Source organism: Stenella coeruleoalba (assembly GCF_951394435.1).
Source record: "Stenella coeruleoalba genome assembly, chromosome: 19".
In the NCBI taxonomy this organism is placed as follows: domain Eukaryota; kingdom Metazoa; phylum Chordata; class Mammalia; order Artiodactyla; family Delphinidae; genus Stenella; species Stenella coeruleoalba.
This window is the reverse complement of record NC_137165.1, coordinates 4633829-4651304: the sequence shown is the minus strand read 5'-3', so window position 1 is coordinate 4651304 and position 17476 is coordinate 4633829. Positions and strand designations below refer to the sequence as shown.

Sequence of the window (17476 nt, the reverse complement as noted above, 5' to 3'; positions counted from 1 at the left end):
TTCCATGTTTGCACACTTTCTCCTTTATTTTCTTTTTTCCCCTTCCTCCAAGTTAAGTAAGTAGCTGGTTCTGCCTTTATTGCTACTAGCAAAGGATTCAATAGAATATTCTAGAAAAAAAATGATACTGTCTTCATATTCTTGGAGAAGGCAGAGGTTTCTTAAACAGGATATTAAAAATAACGGTAAAAGAAGATTTTCTAAAAATAAATTAAAATTATTTATAAATGGATAAATTGGACTTCATTAAATTTAAGTACTTTCATTGGGACAAAATATTTGCAATGCACATAACCAGTTAAGGACCTGTATCCAAAATATGTGAGCAACTCCTATAAATAGATAGTTTTAAAAAGAAAGAAAATCCAGTTGAAAAGTGAGCAGGATACCTAAATGTGCACGGCACAGAAGGAACTACCCAAATGGCAATAAATACAGTAATATGTGCTCTACATCGCGTCCGTCAGGGGAACGCAAACTGAAACCACAGTGGGATCTTACTATATGCCCACCTGAATGAATAAAACTGAGAGACTGAAAATATCAAGTGCTGATGAGGATGCATAACAATCAGAACCCTAATGCATTGTGGGTGTGTGTGTAAATCGGTACTACCACCGTGGAAAGATGTTTGGCAAGATCTTCTCAGGCTGAGCACACACCTAAACTATGTTCCAGAAATTCTACTCCTGCAACGGTGGTCCAAAAGCAGTTCTACTCTATTACAGACGGGTGCCTGTGTCCCCAAAGACATACACAGAACTTATCATAGTGACTTTACTGTTAGCCCCAAATTGGAAACAGTCTGATGGATAAATAAAGTATAGCTGATTCAAACAATGGGCTAGTACATAGCATTAAGAAAGAACTGCTGATGCAAGCAGCAACATGGATGAATCTCACAGACTTTTGAGTGTAAAAAAAGAGAAAACACACAAAAGAGTTCATACAATATCATTCCATTTAACTAACAGCAAAGGAAACCACTGACAAAGCGAAAAGACAACCTACTGAATGGGAGAAGATTTTTGCATATGATATGATTAATAAGGGCTTCATATCCAACATATATAAACAGCTCACACAACTGAATGTCAAAAAAACAAACAACCTGATTAAAAAATGGGCAAGAGAACTGAATAGCCATTTTTCCAAAGAAGAAATACAGATGGCCAACAGGCACATGAAAAGATGCTTATCATCACTAATCACCAGGGAAATGCAAATCAAAACCACAATGAGATGTCACCTCACACCTGTCAGGTAGCTATCATCAAAAAGAACACAAATAACAAACGTTGGAGAGGGTGTGGAGAAAAGGGCATCCTAGTGCACTGTTGGTGGGGATATAAATTGGTGCAGCTACTGTGGAAAACAGTATGGAGGTTCCTCAAAAAACTAAAAATAGAACTACCTACCATATGACCCAGCAATTCCACTCCTGGGTATATATCCGAAAAAAACCCCACACAAAACACTAATTTGAAAAGTTACATGCATCCCAATGTCCACAGCAACCTAAGTGTCCATTAACAGATGAATGGATAAAGAAGATGTGGTGTATATATACAATGGAATACCACTCAGTCATAAAAAAAGAAGGACATTTTGCCATTTGCAGCAACATGGATGGACTTGGAGGACATTATGCTAAGTGAAATAAGTCAGACAGAGGAAGACAAATACTGTATGATATCACATACATGTGGAATCTAAAGAATACAATAAACTAGTGAATAGAGCGAAAAAGAAGCAGACTCACAGATATAGAAAACAAACTAGTGGTTACCAGTGGGGAGAGGGAAAGGGGAAGGGGAAACATAGAGGTAGGGGAAAAATAGTATACGTCAATTATATCTCAATAAAACTGGAAAAAAAAGAACAAGCAGAACTGACCTTTAGTGACAGAAGTCAGAGTAGGGACTGCCTTTGAGAGGGGTCATTGATTGGGAGGGGCACACGGGAGCCTTCTGTGTTGTAAATGCACTGTTTTGATCCGGACAGTGAATACACAGGTGTAGAAGTTTATTGAGCTATACAGTTAAGATTTATGCACTTTACCTAGAAGTCTCTCTGGCTTTTGAGTTTGAAAAACATAAGAAGTGGCTTTAAAGCCCCACATTCAAGGACACTTTTTAAAATTACTGTTGGCTGGACCGTCTCCAGATCAAACCAGAACCTACGGGAAGGGGATGGGGTGAAGCATCAATTCTGATGGAGCAGAAATGGCTGCTGGAATATTACACACACGCAGGTGCACACACAGTCCTCAGGTAATTATCATTAACAGCCAGCGCTGAAAACCAAAGCCTAAGGGGAATTTCGAGTAATTGTAAGTAAGAGAAAGAATTCTGGCACAATAGACAATCATGTTGGTTAGAAGCAGCAGGAAATGGGAGCCTTTCCTACCAGTCCTGCAGTAGCCTGAAAAGAGATGCCTCAGGGCAGGACGAGGAGAGAATAGTAGGGCAGCTCACGCAGGACCCCAGATAGGAAGTGGCGCAAGGCTGTGCCCTGCGCAGGAGCCAGGCTCCAAGGCGGCCCCTAATGACACATGCTTCCTGGCATCCATACTGTTGTGTGATTCAGAGATGCCCCATGTGGCCAACAGGATAGGTGGCAGGGACAGGGAGTCATTTCCGAGACTAGTCATCACAGACGTTACAACTGCCGCCTTCACTCTTTTGTAACTAGTTGCCATGCCGTGAAGATGCTCAAGCCGCCCCGTGGAGGGGCCCATGTGGATAGGAGCTGAGGCTCCTTCATCCATTGCACCCCATCCACCTACTCCTCTGTCCTGTGCTTCTGAAACCAAGCAAGACCCTGCGGGGCTCCTGGGCACAAAAGCCGTTCTGTGTCCCCCCTTTCTTGTTTATAGGAAATAGGCTTCATTCAGCCTCCATGACCTTCCCTGAGTTGCAAAGGGCAGGTTCAAACAGCTGCTAATCAGGGAAGGGAGGGGATGCAGAGACAAGGGAGGAGCGGTCAAGACACAATGGTGCAGCCTTGGGGCAGCGTCCTGGTTCCCCCTCAAGGGATACACGTAACAGTATATTTGAGCTGTTTTGCAGATACTGAAATCCCCACCAGGTGAGAGAAGTTAACTGTGTGCTGCCCACAAGCAGTAGACCCCAGACTGGCTGGAACCAGAAGGTTGACGATGCTCACTCCCACTTACCTCCCCACCAACCAATCAGAAGAATGTCCACGAGCTGACCACGCCCTCCTCTTTGAACAATTACTGTAAAACTCCTCACTACCCCCTCCAGGTCGGGACACACAGTTTTGAGGGCATTAGTGCACCATGACCCCCCCCTTGCCTGGCAAAGCAATAAAGCTATTCTTTTCTACTTCACTCAAAACTCTGTCTCCAAGATTCAGTTCGGTACCTGTGTACAGAGGCCGAATTTCAGCTACAGTTCTGCTGCTCTTTGTGGGTATTGATGTGCCCATTAGCACATCCAGAGGTATATGCAGAGGGCTTTGATGAGCAGACCAGAGCTCTGTGACTTATAACCATCACAGAGCAGGTATCACAGTGAACTGTCAGAAAGAAGAATGGTTCAAATCAGCCTATTACCTTCTACCATTTTTTACTACCCATTTGGCATGATTTCTGTTATGGAGAGCTCATAAGATGACACTCGAGATCTTGTCTAGATAAGTGAAGCAGAAATCACAAAATGAAAGAATTTCCCCCCAAAGAACCATGATTCCAAAATTAACCAACAGAACTCGATCATTTAGTTACACAAATGATTCCTTCTTTTTAAAACATGTTTCATATATTCTGCATGTGAAAAGGCTATTTCCTTATGCTCAGTTCATTTAAAAATGTAAATAGAAATATATATTAATATTATGTGTTAAAAATAAATATGTTAGCAGTACTGCATGGTATATTTGGACTTACAGCCCTTATGAAGCAGGCATAGGTTTCCGAATCACTATTATCAGTTACTGACTATCCTTAAACTGGAAATTCTTATTTATTGAAATGCTTTCTGTCTTAGCTTATGCTACCATGAAAAAAATACCTTCGACCGGGTGGCTTAAGTAACAGAAGTTAATTTCTTACAGTTCTGGAGGCTGGAAGTCCGGGATCAAGGTGCCACCATGATTCAGTTTCTGATGAAACTTCTCTTCTTGGCTTGAAGACAGTTGCCTTCGTGCTGTGTCCTCAAATGGCCTTCCCTTCACCTGTGCAAGTGTGTGGAGAAAGAAGGAGAGCTCCAATCTTGCTTCCTCTTCTTACAAAGACAATAACCCTATCAGATCAGGGTCCTACACTTATGATCTTCTTTAACCTTAATTAATTCAAAAAGGCCCTAGCTCAAAACACCATAATGCTGGGGGGTTAAGACTTTAACATATGAATTTGGTGGGAGGACACAATTCAGTCCATAGCACCTTCTACTAACAAATGATCTGGGTAGGAAAAGCTTTTAAAATACTAACATGCAGGCTTTCTATGGAAACCTCTTCTCCATGGTGGTTGTTTGCATGATTCTCTTGTCAAAAATATAAACAATGAGGTTTTTTTTTCCTTAAACCTATATCGCATGAATGAAGTAATGCCCACACTACTCCCATCAAATTAATATTGTCAATTTTAAGCCCAAACTGAACACGATGTAAAAAAATACACTGAGATATATGGAAAGGAATGCATTCAGAGTTATTTAAAATGTGTTTTCACGTGTAAACTCTCACATACTGAGGAACTGACTATTCAGGGTATTGTTCCAAACTGATGGTGAATAAACTTTTAAGAATTTGTAAGTTATACTTTGTTCAAAACACAGCACAAGACAGAAATTTGTGTAATCAATGCTTCTTGCTGGTCCCTAGAGAAATACAATAAAACTGAATTTTTTTTTAAACAAAGGCAATTTCTGAAAGCCTCAGAAAAGAGAAGACAAAGTTTCTTTCAGTAAATTGGAAGAGAAAGCAGACAAGTGAGGACAGATAACAGGGCCTGCGCTGTAGGCTTTGGAGGCTTTCTGTGGAATGAGGATCACCCTGTCTCTTTAGGACATTCGGATTTTACCTCATGACTGGAGGAAGGCAAAGGGATGAAATGTCTAGGAACCAGGTGCTAAATTCAAGCAATTATTTTTTGTGTGTATGCATTAAAATATATACAACATAAAATTTACCATTTTAACCATTTTTAGTGTATAATTAATTCAGCGGCATGAATTGTTTTACCATCACCACCCTCCATCTCCGGAACTTTTTCATCATCCCAAACAGAAACAGCCCAAACAGTAGCCACGAAACCATAATCCCCACTCTCCCATCCCCCAGCCCCTGGTCATCTCTATTCTGCTATTTCTATTAATTTGGCCACTTTGGTATCTCATATAAATGCAATTACACAGTATTTACCTTTTTGTGACTAGCTGATTTCACTTAGCATAATGTTTTCGAAGTTCATCCATGCCGTAGCATATATCAGAATTTTTTTCCTTTTTAAGGCTGAATTACATTCCATGGTATGTGTGGACCATATTTTGCTTATCCATCCATTGTTGATGGACACTTGGGATGCTTCCACCCTTTGGCTGTTGTGAACAGTGCTGCTGTGAACATGGGTGCACCTGTGTCTCTGCCTTCACTACTTTTGAGTACACCCTCAAGTGGAATTGCTGCATCACATGGTCATTTAAAGTTTAATTTTTTGAGGAATCACTGTACTGTTTTCCACAGCAGCTGCACCATTTTGCATTCCTCCTAATGATGCAGGAGTAAAATCTTATAATACACTTTTATTATTCTTATTATTTTTCTTTAAACAGTCATTAGTCCTTTAAATACATATATCTCTTTTTTTTTAATTTTTTAATTTTTTAATTTATCGGCTGAGTTGGGTCTCTGTTGCTGCGTACGGGCTTTCTCTAGCTGCAGCGAGTGGCGGCTACTCTTCGCCGCAGTGTGCGGGCTTCTCATTGCAGTGGCTTCTCCTGCCGTGGACCACGGGCTCTAGGTGCGCGGGCTTCAGTAGTTGTGGCACGTGGGCTTCAGTAGTTGTGGCTTGCGGGCTCTAGAGCGCAGGCTCAGTAGTTGTGGCGCACGGGCTTAGTTGCTCCGTGGCATGTGGGATCTTCCCAGAGCAGGGCTTGAACCCGTGTCCTCTGCATTGGCAGGCGGATTCTTAACCACTGTACCACCAGGGAAGCCCCATATATCTCTTTATATATAACTTTAAACATTTTTTTGTGTGTGTGTGGTACGTGGGCCTCTCACTGTTGTGGCCTCTCCCGTTGCGGAGCACAGGCTCTGGACGCGCAGGCTCAGCGGCCATGGCTCACGGGCCTAGCCGCTCTGCGGCATGTGGGACGTCCCCGGACCGGGGCACGAACCCGTGTCCCCTGCATCGGCAGGTGGACTCTCAACCACTGCGCCACCAGGGAAGCCCTACAACTTTAAATAAAGTATATACATATACTATTTATGTGGACTATATAACTATGACTATTAAATGCCGTTTCATATTTGCATACATACTTACCCTCTCTGGTCCTTTTCAAGTCTCTTTTCCAGCAACTCAGGCTTCCATCTCATGGTGTTTTCTTTCTCCCTTTCTTTCTTCCGTTAGCATTTCTTGTGGTACAGATCTGCTGGGGATAAATTTTCTCAGGTTCAGATTTTCTGAAACAGTATTTCATCTTCATGTTTGATGAATATTTTTTCTGGGCAAAAAATTCTAAGATACTTACTTCCTTTTTGCTTCCTCAGATGAAATGTTAGCTATTACATTTTATTGTTTTACCCTGTTTCTAATGTGCCATTTTTCTCTGGATGCTTTTAAGATTCCCCGTGTGTGTGTGTGTGTGCGCGCGCGTGCGCGCGCCTGTCTGTCTCTCTCTGTCTCTTAGCAGTTTGGCCATGATGTGCCTATGTGTGTATTTATCCTGAACGTGGTTTGCTACACTTTTTGAATCTGGAGGTTAATGTGTTTTGGGAAGTCTTTCATTTGTGTTCAGATGCTTAAAAAGTTCTTAGCATTCACTGCTTACAGAGGACCAACCCAATTTGCCATCCCAAATGAACTATCGGAAATAGTGGGGATAAAAGGGTTTGCTCCACAGAGCATCTGAGCTGTAGAGCCTCACTGCAACTCCATCCGGCCCTTCCCTCTCTGGAGCCCTCCTGACCCACTACTGGAATATTCCAATCTTAATTAGCAGTGGGGTGTCCTGGAAAGGAGCTACCTTTGTATTTGAGGTCTGAAAGCTGCTAATTATGTGACCCTTTGCAAGTGACTTAAGTTTTCTGAGCCTCAGGTCTATCACATGGGCCCCTATCTTGCAATACTGTAGCCAAAACTGAGATCGTATATAGAAAAAACCAGCACGGTGTTTGAGGCATGGTTAGACCCTGCAGTCTCCTTCTGTTCAAAGCAAATATACTCAGGGTTTCTTCACCCCGTGACCAGAACTGGTCTCCGCTGATTCTCACTGATTTCTCTGCTCAAAATGTTCTTACCACTAGCTCATTCCCACCTAAAATCTCACCTGACCCCCAAGGCATCCCAGACCACTTCCTTGACCCTGCAGTTCCCAAGGGGCGCTTCTCTGAATCTGGCCTTCGCATGCACGGCCTCTTTCCCATCTGGGTCCACCGAGCCATGTCTTCTTATATCCTAGGATGGTTTCCCTTGATCCAGGTACTCGGCAAACCTTCAGTTGACAGGTTTCACAAGACTTTCCAAGATTGTGAAAGCCTCTTTATTTACAACTAAAATTTTAGACTCCTCAGCAAATATGTCAGCATGCCTAATGGGTGAATGAGTTGCACTTGGATTTCCACATGTTTTTTGATGAGGAATCACTTTATTTTTTCTAAAGCTCTGTGGCCTGCCTCAAATGCTCTCGTAGACTCTCCTGAGTGTCATTATGGGGGGATTCCAGACTATCTGACCCCACGTTGCATTTTCAAGTCCTCGCACACATGCTATGAGCTCAACACATATTTGCTGAATAAACAAATGAGAGAGGATAGGAAGAAAGGCATCACCTAGCCTCCCCTCCACACTCAGTAACCTCAGAATCCTTGGCCACTTAAAGCAGCAATAAAATCTGCCACGTCGGGAATTCCTTCCTAGCACCAGATCTCATACCAAACTTAGATGTCAATCAGAGGATAACACGGATGGCTGTTATAGTCGTTAAAAATGCCTGAGGATGCCACACACATGCCTCCCCAGGTCATATAATTTTTTAGAGCCTGGATTCTCTTATAAAAGTGACATTCTTCCATGTATTAATGCAGTGATATAGCCATTTTTGCATTTTCATGCTTGCTTATTTGTATTCTCATGTCCTTTTTACATGGATTTTATATTCATTTGTACTATAAGATATACCAGATACACACCAGATAATTACGCATCATGTTTTGATTACAGAGGTCCAGAGCGTGGGTAAAACTGAGCACTACAGCAGATCAGTGATCTGTCCTCGAGTCCTGCGTCCGCCAGCAGCTTACTTTACATCCCTGGGGAGGGCTTCTTAGCTCCTTCTCCTCTGTAAGCTGAGGGGGTGTGAGCTCAAACCAGAGGCCCCACTGCAGCTCCAGGACTCTCTGTCCACAGCTCTGCTGGCTAGCTTATGAATATACACACATCTCAGGACACAGCACGCTCTATAATGTGTCACTTTCACTTTGCACTGAGGCTGTTGTTAATGCTGCCAATACCTGTGGCATTTCAGGCACCATGAGAATGAGCACTTACTTCCTTCTGAAGGTCAGAGACCATGGGGGTCACCGTCACCCAGTCTCTGGACCATCTGGCTGCTGACGATACAATACTAATATCCACACTCAATTTCCCTCTTGGGGAAAAAAAGGATCCAAAAGAGGCAATGTCAAAACAACTCATATAATGCAAATCTGATCCTGCAGAGAGCAGCTGGCCGGGGGAAGTTGAGGGAGGAGAAGACCTTCGGCCTGGACGCGTGATGGGACTGTCCCTTTGATAGTGGAGCGAGCAGTCTCTTGAAGTGTGATTTAAGAAGGTAAAGGGACACAGGCAAAGTATGGGGGGATTTCTCTGAATTCTGGACAATCCTGGGTGTGAAGGAGGCAGTGGCCACCTAAGAAGGAAGCAAGCACAGCCTTTCCTTAGTCTCACAGCGATAATGACACGGCAAGGAGAAAACCCTGGAGACTTTTGTCTGGATAACACATAAGGATGTAGGGCCCAGGCACAATGCAGTTACCGATCCCGGGAAAAGTGGTACAGTTCTCAGAGGACCTTACTCTTTCCTCCTCACAAATGAGAACAGGTCACAGTGAGCCCTCCTATAGGAATTGCAGGACATGTAAACTTTTCTTTTTTTTTTTTTTTGGCTACATCGCGAGGCATGTGGGCTCTTAGTTCCCTGACCAGGGATCGAACCCATACCCCCTGCTTTGGAAGTGTGGAGTCTTAACCACTGGACCACCAGGGAAGTCCCAGGACATGTAAACTTCTGAATTAGGGCTTTGACTTTGAAAGCAATTTGAGCCGTATTTTAAATTTTTTACGTATTTTGAAGTTGTTTACAGTTAAATTATTCTCTGTGAGGTAAAAAAAAAAAAAAAAGAGTGGAATTCTCTCCAGTTCTTCTTCTTTTCTCTAGTCCTCACTTGCCATCTCGACCTGAACACTCATGCCATTTCAGACTTAGTTTCTGTTGTTAGCTCCTTCACCTATTGCTGGAATTTGGGCTGTTCATATCCTGAAGATAAAACCTTTGGCATCCGAGGGGGGAGGGGGGAGGGAGAGGGACGGATCAGGAGTTTGGGATTAGCAGATGCACACTAGTGAATAGAGGATGGATAAACAACAAGGTCCTACTGTAGAGCACAGGGAGCTATATTCAACGTCCTGTGATAAACCATAATGGAAAAGAGAATATGAAAAAGAATGTATGTATCTGAATCACTTTTCTGTACAGCAGAAATTAACAAAAGCTTGTAAATCAACTATACTTCAATAAAATTAAAAAAAAAAAAAAGGTCAGGCATTCCAAGTGTTGACCCCGCATTCATGTTGTAGAAGCAGTTTCCTTAGAAAACAAAACAAAACAAAACAAAGCAAAACCACCAACAGCAAAAACCTTTGGCATGAATTGGTAGTTTCCAGGCAGCACTTAAAGCAAGGATCCCTGCCAAGGGGCCGGGACCTGGTAAGACAGTGATAGAAAGAAAACCTAGGAGATCACGGGAGACAAGGCTTGCATATGGAGGCGGCACGAGCTCAGACCTACACCATTTCTAAGGGTACCGTGTAGATCAGGATAATAAGCTCTAGGAGATGGGCTAGTTTGGGTCACTCCTTCCTTAGGAGGTTGACCAGGATTTGGAATAATGAGAGAACATGTTAAACCAGCTCTGCTGCTATAGAAAGAGTTGACTTAGTGAACCAGACCTAAAAGGCAAACGTCCCGATGGACCACAGACGTAACAACTACCTTGGGCATCACACATCTTCATGAACTTCGAGTTGACAATGATGATATAACATCTTGATCTTCCAGGAAGGTCTAGGAATAAAATATTATTAGATTCTAGTCTTGGTTCTGAAACTTGAGGTCAATCACTTCCCCACAGTGACGGCGTTTCTTTACTTGTAAAGTTGTTTCCCAGGATGAACGTTTATTGACAAAAGATAGTCCTAGTTGAAAGGTTCCAACTAGAGATAGAGGATTTTGACGAACACGCAAGTCCAGCTTCTCTGCGTGCAGCTGATGTCAGGGCCTGCTGCGCTGGAGCGCCCTCCTTATCCCACGGCCACAAGCCTCATGACACTGGCTTCTGTCCTTTTTCCTTGCTCCTACTTCCAAAGGGCTCCACCTCTGTAGGGTGGAGAAGTTTAGAGACCCTTGTTATCATCTCAGTAAGATTTCCTGAGTGTATGAACATGGAAAACAGAAAACCAGGTTTTCAGGACACCCACAAAACTGGGCATCCTTTACAGTGTTTTCTGGGGAAGAATTTTCATTCCCTTAAGAATTAATGTCTATTGCTGAAACCCTAACGCACTTTTCTTCCCACTGACTGGTTCCGTTTTTCTGGGAAGACGTCTGCCAGTAATTTCCCCACTAAGCTAGATCTAGAATAGCCAATATTTGGAATCTTCCTGAATTTATTTATGGACACTAGATTTGGAGGATTTCTTGAAAAATGTTTTTTTAAAAAGCCCAGTCAATTGGAAGTCAGTGTGTCCAGCTCTGTTGCTACAGATGTGGGGGGATTTTGAGCCAGTGACTTGACTTCTTTGGGGACTCAGTTTATACATTTGTAAAATGAGAATGTTGACCTAAAATAACACTTGAGGTTTCCCAGCTCCAGCGTTCAATGCCTCTATGTTTTCAGTATTTATTGATGTTTTAAATAATGTTACTTCATTCCCAGAGGCCCCTGGATCTGCCATACCTCTCTCCAGATTCCTCCACAGATAAATAGTTCCAGGTGGAATTCGTTTGGATTTATTATTATTATTTTAATAGCTACCATATATCCAGTGCTTGCTATGTGCAGAATATATATTATCTGACATAATCCATGTGTAACCCAAATACGAGGCTTACCTTCCTCCGTATTTTGGGAAAGGGGAATTTGTCTTAAAACTGTTTCTTGCTCCCACTGGCAGCTGCTTCTCTGGGCCGCACCCTCCCTGCTGCTGCTCTAGGTTGCCTCTTGGACAACGCCGCCTGCGCTGCGAGCCGCTGCCTGAAACCCTGGCGCTGTGATCCTTTCAGGTGATTCTGCTGCTGCTGTGCTGGCATCAGGGGACTGGGAAATGTGGAGCGTACTTCCCTTCCCTCTTGTAACTCTTAATTCCTCCATCCCAACCATACATGTCTTTGTGGGGTTTGTGTTTTTGTTTTGTTTTGTTTTGTTTTTTGGCCACGAGGCTTGCAGGGTCTTAGTTCCCTGACCAGGGATTGAACCCAGGCCCCGGTAGTGAAAGCGCCGAGTCCTAACCACTGGATCACCAGGGAATTCCCGATTCTTTGTGTTTATAACAGATGTTATTATATTATAAAGATAACTACTCCTATCCAACAGAGGAAACAATAATGCACAGCGGGATGTGAAATTATGATTGTGTCCAGAGCCCCAAATAAGACAGTGAATGAAGACAGATGGATGGGTGGATGGACGGGTGGGTGGATGATGACAGGAAGCTCTTTGCCATATCCTTTAGGAAGTAGCTCTCAGTTCATATTCTTGTTCTCTGCCTCCAGAGCCTGCCTGCCTTCCCTCTGAGAGAGGTACATTCTTTTATTCTTATTTCAAACCTCTACTTGTCTTTCAGAACCCACACCTGCAGTCCACAAGTGTTGATCGTAGCTTAGATTTCATCACCTTCCTCCTCCAGGGCAAACCATAGGTCATACCAACCACAGCAGTGGATTTCCCAAAAGTCTGAGTTACTAAGCAGAGAATCACATCACAGGTTGTTTCATCCGAGCAGTTCAGTTATGAGTCTCCAAAACACATTAGACAAGTTCAGGGTGAGTTTTGACCCTTTAAGTCCCTTCTTATTCAAACCTCTCCTCTCACGTGAGGTCTAGGTAAGCTTCTCCATTCTTTTTTTGTTTTGGCCGTGCCGTGCAGCATGTGGGATCTTAGTTCCCCGACCAGGGATTGAGCCCATGTCCCCTGCAGTGGAGGCGTGGAGTCTTAACCACTGGACCTCCAGGGAAGTCCCAAGCCTTCCCCATTCTTCCTACTGTTTTCTTAACTATCAGACCGAAGATTTACACACACCTTCCAACATAAACAAACACTATTTTTTTAATAGAACATATAGTGTATAGAAAATATGAAGCCCCTTTTTTCCTAAATGCAGCATAATCTGCACAGATTCCTTGGTCCACCATAGAGGTGGTGCTGGACATTATTCCAATAGCAGTTCTTCATTGTCTTTCTGGCAATCATGCCCAGAAGAGATGGACTGAACAAAATAGTGCTTATTTTCTGTTTCTTCAAACCACAAAACCATCTATATCAAGTAGTTGCTTGCAAGTACACAAATACTCTAAATAATGAAAATACAGGGAGTAGCAGCCTGTAGATATCGAGGCCATGTTGGTTAACTGTACTGTTCAACTCTTCTATATCCTTTACTGCTACTCTTCTATTACCGAGAGAAAAATGTTAGGCTAAGCATGAGTTAAAACTGACGTCCCCAGCTCTAATCCATTACTGCATTAATCACTCCAATCTCCTCTCCTTGTTCATATGTAATCTCCCACTTCAGCAGTGAAAACTTGGCTGCCACCATCAGCCACCAATTTACTTTGTTCAATTCCAGGATTCATGCACAATTCTTTTCACAATCATTAACTCATACTGCTGTAGGAATAACTTTATCAACTAGAGTACAGTTCTAACATACAATTCATTTTGCCGTTAGTCTTATAGATTTCACTCATATCAAAAGTCATTAATCTTGGGATACGATCCTTCGTTCTTTTTTTTTTTGAATCTTATTTTTTTATACAGCAGGTTCTTATTAGTTATCCATTTTATACATATTAGTGTATATACGTCAATCCCAATCTCCCAATTCATGATCCTTATTTCTAACGTGTGGCCCTTTTCAAGTTTCACTAAAAAGCTCATGGTATTTACCAGTTCCTTCTACTTGGCAGGAATTCAACTCTGAACTCTAGTTCCAACACCAGACAGTTGCTAAAATATCTACCAAGTTATTTATTTAGCTTTCTAACTGCTACTCTCTGATGGGTTCCTTGGGGTTACTGTCCTGAATAGGAATAGTTTAGAAGTCGGTGAGGGGAATATTTTTTTTTAATTGGGGTATAGTTGTTTTACAGTGTTGTGTTAGTTTCTACTGTACAGTGAAGTGGAGCTCCCTGTGCTATACAGCAGGTTCTCATTAGTTATCTACTTTATACATACTAGTGTATATATGTCAATCCCAGTCTCCCAATTCACCCCACCACCTCCCCTCCCTTTGGTGTCCATACGTTTGTTCTCTACATCTGTGTCTCTATTTCTGCCTTGCAAGCCGGTTCATCTGTACCATTTTTCTAGATTCCACACATATGCGTTAATATACGATTTGTCTTTCTCTTTCTGGCTTACTTCACTCTGTATGACAGACTCTATGTCCATCCACATCTCTACAAATGACCCCGTTTCATTGCTTTTTAGGGCTGAGTACTATTGCATTGTATATCTGTTCGGTGAGGGGAATTGTTATGCAAATGTTAGGGCTCCTGGCTCTCGATCTCTCATCTTTAGAGACCTTCCCTTCCGTTTACAAGAGCTGTGCCAGCCCTGAGTTCTGGATTCTGTTTTTTGTTGTTGATGTTTGTTTGTTTTCCAGTTCAGTTACATTACCATTTTCTCCTTGTATTCTATTTCTGTGTGCAGATGAAAAGTGGAGAGTGCCCTCAGGAGAAAGAGCATCTTGATATAAGCTCACTTCGTGTTCTTCTCCACTTTAACATTTCATTTCCCTTCCAGTTTCTGCCATCTTTGGAAGCCTTTCACACAGTTTATGCTTATATTTTGTACAACATTTATCATTGTTATTGGCGGGAGGTCAGTCCCATAAAATAGTTCTTAAACAGAGCAGGTAGGGTATTTATTCCAGTGAGATCATATAGGTTGGCACGAACTACCTGATAAATATGCCCCCATCTAAGTTGTGGGTCTCTTCCTGGTAGATTCAGAAACCTGATTATGTCAGGAGGATCTGTTTATATTAACCAATCACAAGACTAACATGTAAAATCAGAAAGCCATTTTATTAATTTCCGAAGATAAATAAGACTTGGACCAGAATCCTCATAGCTGCATGACCAGCAACTTTCCTTTCCTGTAGGCAAACCCACATGGAAGTCAAATTACAACTAGGGGTTTGTTTGTTGAGCATGAAATCAGAAAAAGAGAAGCAGGTTGGGTGTTCGATGGAATCAAGCTAATATAGCCTCAGGTGTACCTCCCCACAAAATGGAAAACCTGGCGATGGACCAAGCCTCCTCCAAATTCATTGACGGAGTTTCTTCTCTTTCTCTGGCAGCTCTTGTTTATCTCTGTGTCCCTCTTTTTTCTGGATTTCCATGGCTGATCTGTACCTCTATCCAAGGACACTGTTCTTCAATAAGAACGTCAATAACATTAACACGACTCATATTGCACTGGTCTAAACACTAGTCTACCTTTTTCTTGTGACTTTCCATAATTCTACTTGAGTCCTGTATTTATTCATTAAAAGTTTAATTCTAAGAGAAGATCTTATTTCGTCAAAGTTAAAATCGTAGAGAAGATGTCCCGAACAGGGACTACAGTATCTACCTCTTTGAGTTTGAAGATACAATGGGATAACATAGGTAATGCTTCTGCACCTACTTGATAAGCGTTAAAGAATTCTTTCGTTTCCTTCCCCTTATTTAATGAAAACAGGTGTTGAAGAAAACATATTGATTTTTTTTCTTGTATGTTCCCCACATGAAAATCATTTTCTTAAATTTTTGCTGCAGAAAAACAAGGGTCCTGAAAGCATTTTTCAATCACAAGCCCAGATGGAGATTAAAAGGCAAAACAAAACAAAAACATTAAGGCTTTCAATGACCAATTCTCCTTCACAAGACACTGGTAATTCAGAACCTGACTCCCCCAAATAAATATCAGCATTGGAACATCGTGTGTCCTGATTTCCATCAGTCAGGAAGAGATCTAAGCCAAGGGTCTCGGGCTTAACCTTGGTGGTGAATTCAGAGCCAGCGTTGCCATCCCCATTAGCAGCAGAGTTAAATTATATGCATGATAATTAGATACACTGTAACACATCTCTGTTTACATCCCTTGATATTTATCATAAGAGTTAACTGCTATGTGGACAACACTAAGGTGATATCTCTGTTATTTCATGCAATCCTCACAGCTCCAACAGCTAGGGTTTGTTCTCATTTCCAAATAAGGAAACTGGTACAGAGTGGACTCTACATAAGTGTTTGAATGAACGTGTGTGAGCGGGCTTAGTGACTTACTCAAAATCACGCATCCAGCAGGCACCAGGGTTGGAAGGTAAACCATCCATGTCTAGTTCTAGGGCCTGTGTTCTTTCTAACACCTCACGATTCCTCTTAGTAACATAGTTCATCCTAGTCACGGCTCGTGGAGATCACAATTAAAGAAACGATTCTGATAGGGAAGATGTGAAGACCTGGAGCAGAGTCAGAACGATGTATTTGCAAAGACAAAAGTTTCGGGGGCTGCCCATCAAAGACAAAAGCCAAATCTCATTGATCCTATTCCTGTACCAGCAGAGATACACTGCCGTGAACCTGTGTCATTTCCAAATGAGTGCAATTCCTATTTATACCAAGAAAAGTTTTCCTTTTTTTAGAGAAGTATTTTGTTAAATGGAAAGAGCATGGCAGAGGGAGTCGGGAATCCTTGAGAGAGTCAGAGAGCCCTCTTGGCCTCGGTTTCGTCATCAATCAGAGAAGGGCATCAGTTCAGATGATCTTTAGAGTCTAAGAATGCAAGGTGCCTTGTCTCAGTCACATCCATTCTTTTCTCCTGACCCACCTTCCCAGCTGCATGCTCGTGGAACAAACAGATTGACAACAGCCATCACAGAGTCAAATTCCCATTTAAAACACGAGTCTTGTTATGTTGGTACCAATTACAAGGTTATGGATCACGCTTAAAGGTGTTTAATATGCTGTGGTGTTTAGACACACTTGGCTCCAACGTTTATGGGAGCTGTTTGTAGCAACAAGCAGCATGCTGTCACTCTCTAAGTATGCAAGACTGCTGGAAAAACAGTACAGATGGGCCGGAAAGAAAGAGTCTCCAACCAGCTACAGAGAAGGGCAGCAAGTGTTTTTGGCTGCACTGTGGGCTTACCTACTGACTCATCTCTCATCACCCACAGCCTGCTTTTATAGGTGTGTATTTTGTTGTTGCTTCTTACTTTGTTTCTATGCCTGACGTGGAGTATTTGTAAAAATGGTATGAGGGATTTTTATGGCCTTGTATGGCCATATTGTGCTAGGAGTCATATACTGTTTTAATGAGACCATAGTTCTGAGACTGTGTTCCTGTTTATCCCTTCTCACCACATCAAAGTGACAGGTGGCTACTTCTCAGGTGATGTGAAAGTGTCCAAAAATGTGAGGTGATGCAATGATAATAGGAGAGAGCACGGTTGTCTTTAAGCCCAAAAGCTGTAGTTGTGTTTGAGTCCTAGAGGGACTGTATGTCTGAGGTAAATCCAGTATATCTCCATTTTAAAAACTCTATTCAAATATGCTTTTAAAACTGAGAAGGAAGTGAAATGTCTAATCCATTTAAGAACCAGATTCCTGGCTGAAACCAAGTTTTACAACTTGGGGTTGGGGGAGCCTTCACAAAGAAATCCCTCTCAGCACTCATTAGCTCACGAGCACGGGCCATGCCAAAATAACATTTTCCATGTTGAAAACAGGCAGCCATG

The 17476-nt window shown here is 42.3% G+C and overlaps 1 protein-coding gene across 4 annotated transcripts in view; it reads right to left on the bottom strand.

Moving 5' to 3' along the window:
• HS3ST3A1 (heparan sulfate-glucosamine 3-sulfotransferase 3A1) overlaps positions 1-17476 on the bottom strand; it is a 378323-nt gene that overhangs the window by 117385 nt on the left and 243462 nt on the right. For 2 of the 4 annotated variants that reach the window (XM_079903874.1, XM_079903876.1), the window contains 2 exons: positions 6515-6620; positions 4079-4200 (listed from right to left, as the gene is read on the bottom strand). The gene's annotated coding sequence lies outside the window, so the exon portion shown is untranslated. Of the gene's footprint in view, positions 1-4078; positions 4201-6514; positions 6703-17476 lie in introns of those variants that run through there. The other 2 variants (XM_079903875.1, XM_079903877.1) reach the window with 2 other exon arrangements.